We start from the raw sequence: 7,089 nt of genomic DNA on the forward strand, positions 1-7,089 counted from the left end.
CATCCCTCAAGGGTCCTATCCCCATCCTAACATTTTGTTTACCCTTGATATATTTAAAGAAATCCTTATTGTTAATTTTTAAATTTTGAAACAACCTTTTTTCATACATCCTTTTTGATGTCTAATTTCCTGTTTCACCAACTTTCTTGATTTTCTATAATCTTCTAAATCTCCCGTCATACGAGTCAAGTTAAATTTCTTAAATTTATGCTTTTCTTTAATTTTATCTTTTACACTCTTTGTGAGCCAACCTGTTTTTTTATTTGTAGCTACCCTTTTCTTTCTATAAGGAATATGTTTACCTTCAATATTTAAAAATGTATCTTTAAAAATTTCCACATTTGATCAATGCTCCAATTAACTCAGCTACCCAATTCACAACAGATAATTCTTGTCACATCCCTTCAAAATTAGCTTTTTTGAAATTTGTAATCAAAATACCATTATTCCTTATCTCCATATGCAACAAAACATTTAACCTAATAGAGCAATGATCACTTGCACCCAAATGTTCCCCAATTTCCACCCTCTCAATCATTTCTGTATTTGAAGTTAACAATAAGTCTAAAATAGCATTGTTTCCAGTTGTTTCCTTGACTAACTGGTGAGGAAAACCATCCCGAACAATATTAATATTTAATGATTATTTAGTTATTATAATAAGTGTTAAAAGTTAATTATTTTAAAAGCTATAGTTATGACAAGTTTCATTAAGTAGCCCTGTATGAGTCATACGTTGTGTATGCAGTTTAACTGTTGTATTAGGCTTTTGTAATATTGTTAACGTCACCTTACTCGAAGCTCCTAAGTTTTTCTCACTGCTTTAAGTAAGTATTGTTACATCATGACATTTTGTAGTTAGTAGAAAGTTCTAGGACCTAGTCGGGAAATATATATACATAGGCAGTTAATTTAAGTAAAAGAAAGTAAGTTAAGTTAGAAAAGGCAAAAGTGAAGTTAGACTATGTGTCAGTTTAGCCAGAAAGGGGTGATTTATAAAGTGAGTGTCACAGCTTGTGTTGTAATAACAGGGACAGAGAATAATAATTTGTCTTGCCAAAGGGTGTTCTAAAGTAACTGAACCTGCCTGTGTGGACCTTGACAAAATGGAAACAATTATTTAAAGCTTTGTATACAACTGTGGTAACTAACAGTAATTGTGGTGATTTTAAGGTAAGTATCACAGCTTGTGTTGTAATAACAGAGATAGAGGAGAATAATTTGTCTTGTCAAAGTGTGTTCTAAAGTAATTGAACCCAACTGTGTGGACTTCTGATGAAAAAGAAAGCTCTGGATGCAACTTTGATAACCTATTGTGTAAATAATTTTTTGTACATACATTTTACTTGTTTTGAATATATTATTTTAAAACAAGTGGATTGTGTGCTGTCTGTTTGTTGTTGAAATTTATCACCAAAAAGTCACAGACACCTACTGTGAAGAATCTGGCCCTATACAAACCTGACAGTAATAAACAGTCACATACCACAACTTATTCACATATAATACACATCTTGCTGTTATTAGAGCTGGGCAATTAATGGAATTTAATAATCATTAATAGATAGTTGGAATAATCAAAAATAATATTAACTGGAAACACTAATTTTGGATAAGCTGATTATTTTTGCAACAATAATCAATTTAATCGATGCTCATAAGGAGGCTGAAATAACTCAAGATATCAATTACTCAAAATGTGATTTGTGAATGGATGGCAGGCTTAACAATAAAAAGACTATGCTGTTATCTGATTCTATTGGGAGAAGTTCTGCCAATTCAGAACTTAACAGAGGGAGGAAGCAGGTTGAGGCTAACTCTGGGCTAACTGACAGTTTTTATACTGTGACCTTTTTAAGTTGTAGTTTTACCAGATCATTAAACACTATATAATTTTAGTTCTACTGGTTCAGGCTGGTTTTGTAGTGGACATATTGCATAAAATGGACTAAGCTTATTGTTATTGAGTCCAACTCAGATCTTGCTACATCCTTAGCCGGTTTAAATATTTGAAGTGTAATTATCAATATACAAGACACTAAAAGTTTCAGTTCAAGTAACAGGATGTTTAATTCCTTCAAAGGTCCTTTCAATGTTATAGGGCTTGTTTTTTTTGCATTGCAAAAACAAAAATTATATTTTATGAAGTTTGAAACTCCACATAAACTTTCTACAGATTATGTAACTTACAAAAATTAAATATCTTATTTTTGTGATATTTGTATCAACTTTCATTTTTGAAAATTCAAAAAGATTTCAAAGTAATACTTTTCTTTTAATAAACAATTAAAAATTCTAAACATCGTTGTAGATTTTCATTACTGATTGTTATCCTTAGTAATTTTTCTTTTTCTTTCAAAAAACTAGATGTGAATTTTGTTCTATGACTTATGACTCTTTCTCTCTTTGATTCTCACATAAATTTCCTTGAGTTAGCAAAATTGCCACCAACTACATATTCTTGGTACTTTATAAATAAATACTAATTGTCAACCCATTACAAAGCCAACAGGACTGATACAATATAAGCTGGAACTTGTATTAATAGTAACAGAGCACTGCATCTTCAGCTTGTGTGACTTAACATGTGATAGAAAAAAAGGGAAAAGTAACAACTTACACCATCAAAAAATTGTAAATGATAAATAAATATTTTGATGTTCACAATGTTTTGAGCCAGAAAACCCTTCTTCTGATTATTTTAAAATTGATATGCCTCAAATAAAAAAATCCCCTAATTATAATCTGATTAATAGCTGAAAACTTAATCTCACTGTAAAGTGTCTAATTAATTTCATCACTTTCACCTAAAAACCTTCCCTGTTTTATCTATTAACAGAAACCCAAATAGATTCAACCTCCTTGTTATTACCTTTGATATCCTCAAATTCAACAGGATGTAACCTACATTTTACATATAAAACCAACCCTCTTCCTCTTTTTAGTACTCTAGCCCTATTAAACAACTTATAACTCTGTATTTCAAAGAAATTTCTGTCATCATAATTGTCTACATCTAACCAAGTTTGTTATTCCTATGACATCAAAATCCTCCATTTAAACTAGTCACTCAAGTCATTATTTTATTTCTTATACTTCTAGCACAATAGTTTTTCTGCATTTACTTTATCCTGGCCCTCAGTACCATCTAGTTATAGTAAAAAGCCCTTTCAAACAAGCCAGCCCCTATCCTACACACACAAAATAATGCATTTAGCCTAACACATTTCACTACAAAATGTATAAACAGTTTAACACACTGCTCTCTGTAATGTACAAAATCATTTAAGCTCAAGTTAAGTAACAAAACCCATACCATTACTATGTCATTAACCCAACTAACTTGCTAATAAGAAACTTTTAACCAAAGGAGCTTTATTCGGCTTTAGATGTGGTAAAAAGGCTTGTAGTTTCTAAATTAATGCACCAAATAATGCTTTACTGGTTGACTGTCTATTGTCAACCTTGTTTAGATGAAAAAAAAGGCTGACAGTGGTACAGTTTTAATATTTAATGAAAGAGTATATACTTTTATATCACAAATCATCCCAACTTAGATGTAAAGAAAACGTGGATAGCTTCAAACTCTTTCTTGGATTGAAAAAAGATAATATGTTTAAATAAAAAAAATACACAATAAGCAGACCATGTTCTTTATACACTTTTTTTTTCCACTTAATATACACAACATACTTGTTAAGTATTATATACTGGTGATTGTAATAATTCTAATAAGTACCATTACTTATCAACACACCACAAGTCAAGTCAGTGATCAGACCTTTCCTATTTAACTTTTGTTTTTTACTAAAGGCTTTATTAAAGCCAAAACTAAACTGTTGCAGGATAGCAAGACCAAATTCTGGTGTTTCTATGGGTAAAAATAAATACTTTTTACAGGATTTCAAACTTAACCATGTCAAAAGTGTATGTCTTGTAAGTAAAAACACTTTTTCTCAGTGTTACTGTTAGTTAGTACTTTTATTAAGTACATTTTCAGTATTTTGGCAACGCACCAACTTGGTGCATGATGGGTCAAACAGCCTTCTAAAAAGTTCTGTCCCTTCTTTCCTAATTCTAACAATACCACTGTAGCCTAACAGTAACACTAACAATCATAGTTCTTTTGTTTTTATGAAACACCAAGAAACAATACTGTGGATTTCTTAAGTTAAAGTGTCACAAAAGTTACGTCATGATCTCAACCGAAACTTTTATTGAATGTATGATATGAAGTGTTCTTAATATTTTCGCGTTCCTATTTGCTGTTCAGTTTTCTATGCTTTGGCATCTTTCAAAGTTTCAACTACTGTCATCTGCTAATCTTATTCTTAAAGTATCAGTAAGAACAACTTCAAGTACGTTTAACACAAAGTGACAAAATGAAACTACAGTTTAACAGCGGTAAGCCCGCGGTTAGGCTTAAGAATATTCAGAGATATCAACAATTACGATTTAAGCGCCTTGCCTAACCCTTATCTTGTACGTTTGACTTGTAGTTATCCAGTTAGCTGCCCCCACACTTTCTTACTACGTCAACTTCAAGTTCTTGAATATTTAAAGTTTTGTACAATAATTATTAACCCAGTACTAAAATACACGTTTAAATTACCCCAGAAAAACTACTTGAATTAGTAAGAGGTTAATAAAAATGATTTACCGTAGCGTCATCTTGGAAATTCCAAGACCAAAGCAGTTACTTCGCAAAATGCATACAAATCGATCGTCTTCGTCTGTCAAAAGTAGCAGCTGGTACTTCCGCCCTCTATTAGTATTAGTTTTGACTTCACCAGTCACGTAAGCTTTAAATTTTAGAACAGCACTGTTAGCTGCTATCAGTAACAAATATAAAAGAATCCATAAAAAATTGAAATATAAAGGCTAGGCAAAGTATTCGAAATTCAACAAAATGGTGATAAAATCAAACAACACTTAACTTAAGTAAATTAGCCAGATAATATTCGAGAACAACGCGAGGAACGTAGTTCTCTCGCGTGCACCAAAGCAGACGACATGAATTAACATCACAAAATAATATTAATTGAATAATTTTGTCTAGCGCTAAAATAAGGAAAAACGTATTTAGTGAGTTCGGTTAAAGGCAGTTTCTTGAGTTAGTTAAAACTATTATATTAACTATAAACTTTGATTCGAGTGATTGATTCTTTTCTTACTTTTCTCGATTGTCCAAGCTTCAATCCTTATTGAACAAATGCAGTTTTTTCTTCTTTTTTAGCTCTCATGACTAACATGCAAAAGTAAAAATTACAGATAAAGTTACGCTCAAGCAGTCTCCTGCTGAGACAAGCCAGTAAGTCAAGACTCGTGAACGATCGGTTTTTATATTATTGAGAAAGAGACTTTTAATTTTAATATTTATTAATGAGAACTTCCGAGTGAAAGTAAAGTGTACAATAATGTCAACCACGCAACATCCTGTCAACGAGGCCTTTCGCCCATATGTTAGGAGGTCATGGGTGTCAGAAAAAAAGGCTGGTGTGCAGGGGCGACGGTAAGGTGGGGGACTTGTTGAGGCTGAAGCTACCCTAATATGTGCCTTATCCTTCTCTGTAGTCCTCATCCAACAAACTCCCATCCAACGAAAAGTGCTTACTGTTAAAGCTGATTTACCTCCTAAGTATTAAAGTATGTGTGTCCACAAGATGTAGAGTATATCCACCACAATTTCATGTCAGCACTCTCACCAAGAAGAGGCTGGCGCCGCTCCTGCCGGTGTGTTATACTTGGCTAAAATGTTTTAAAATAAAAAAAATCCTCCCCCAGTTATCTCTGCGATATAACTTAGGCCTAGTAAATAACAATTAAATATGCTGGGAATCATTTAGTCTTCTTAACGTTGTTAATACTTGAATGAATATACCTTAAAAGGATATTGAACTGTAAGTTATTTTAAATAAAGAGAAATGGTGACATTCACCTGGATGTTATAATTTACTTTATACGTGGACCCTCTGTTGAACAAATGCAGCTAACTGGTTGTCTTTTCTCTGATCAGCATTCTTATATTAGGGACAGCTATTCCTGAAGCGCGGAATCTTTAAGTATAAGGTGCCATTCAGGTTGAAAATACAGTATCAAATATAGAACAGTATTGTACTTTTTAACTCAGAGATTGACATTTAATGGGTTAAACTGGTCAGATTCGTACAGGTTAAAAACAGTTTAAATATAAATAGAAGGCAGTGATTTTAAAACTCATATTATTTAATTATTTGCCGATATAAAATGATTCAAAATAGCTTTCATCTTTGGTAAGGATGATTAGTTAAATGTTAAATTGCCTGAGAAATATGTTAGTCTGGGAATATGTATTCATTTCAACCTGGAAACAAACTGGTTTGGTTTGTTTTGAAATTCGCGCAAAATTACACAGGGGCTATCTGCGCTAGCCGTTCTTAATTTAGCAGTATAAGACCAGAGGGAAGGCAGCTAGTCATCAGCACCCCCCGCCAACTCTTAGGCTACTCTTTTACCAACGAATAGTGGGATTGACCGTCACATTATAATGCCCCCACGGCTGAAAGGGCGAGCATGTTTGGTGTGACGGGGATTCGAACCCGCGATCCTCAGATTGCGAGTCGAGCGCCCTAACCACCTGGCCATGCCGGACTAGGAAACAAAATGACTCTGTTGCATGGAAAATGATTAATAAGGCTAAGTACTGTCTGAGGACAATGCTTTATAAATAAGAAAAGGCGTTGTCAAATCAGTAAAAATAAAGACTTCTGGTGACATTGTAGCACCGTCTCTTTACGGCTCCTGTTTCTAGCACATGGATGATACGATTAGAAGCAGATAGGCCAATTTGTTTATTTATTGAATTTCGCGCATAGCTACGTGAAAGCTATCTGCTTTAGGCGTTAAGTGATAAATAACATCACCTACCATCAATTCTACTTTTTACCAGCGAATAGTGGGATTGACCGTCACATTATAACGCTGAAAGGGCGAGCATTGGCGGGATTCAAATCGACAACTCGCAGATTGCGAGCTAAATGCCTTAACCACCTGGCCATGCCAAACTGACAGTTTGTTTGTTATGGATTTCGCGCAAAGCTACACGAGGGC

At 33.4% G+C, this 7,089-nt stretch overlaps 1 protein-coding gene across 3 annotated transcripts in view; it reads right to left on the reverse strand.

Moving 5' to 3' along the window:
- LOC106466663 overlaps positions 1-4,733 on the reverse strand; it is a 78,314-nt gene extending 73,581 nt beyond the window's left edge. For all 3 annotated transcript variants that reach the window (XM_022394726.1, XM_013926955.2, XM_022394727.1), the window contains exon 1: positions 4,661-4,733. The gene's annotated coding sequence lies outside the window, so the exon portion shown is untranslated. The remainder of the gene's footprint in view (positions 1-4,660) is intronic.
- Positions 4,734-7,089: the final 2,356 nt, after the last annotated feature.

This window comes from Limulus polyphemus, unplaced genomic scaffold (genome assembly GCF_000517525.1).
Source record: "Limulus polyphemus unplaced genomic scaffold, Limulus_polyphemus-2.1.2 Scaffold2336, whole genome shotgun sequence".
NCBI lineage: Eukaryota > Metazoa > Arthropoda > Merostomata > Xiphosura > Limulidae > Limulus > Limulus polyphemus.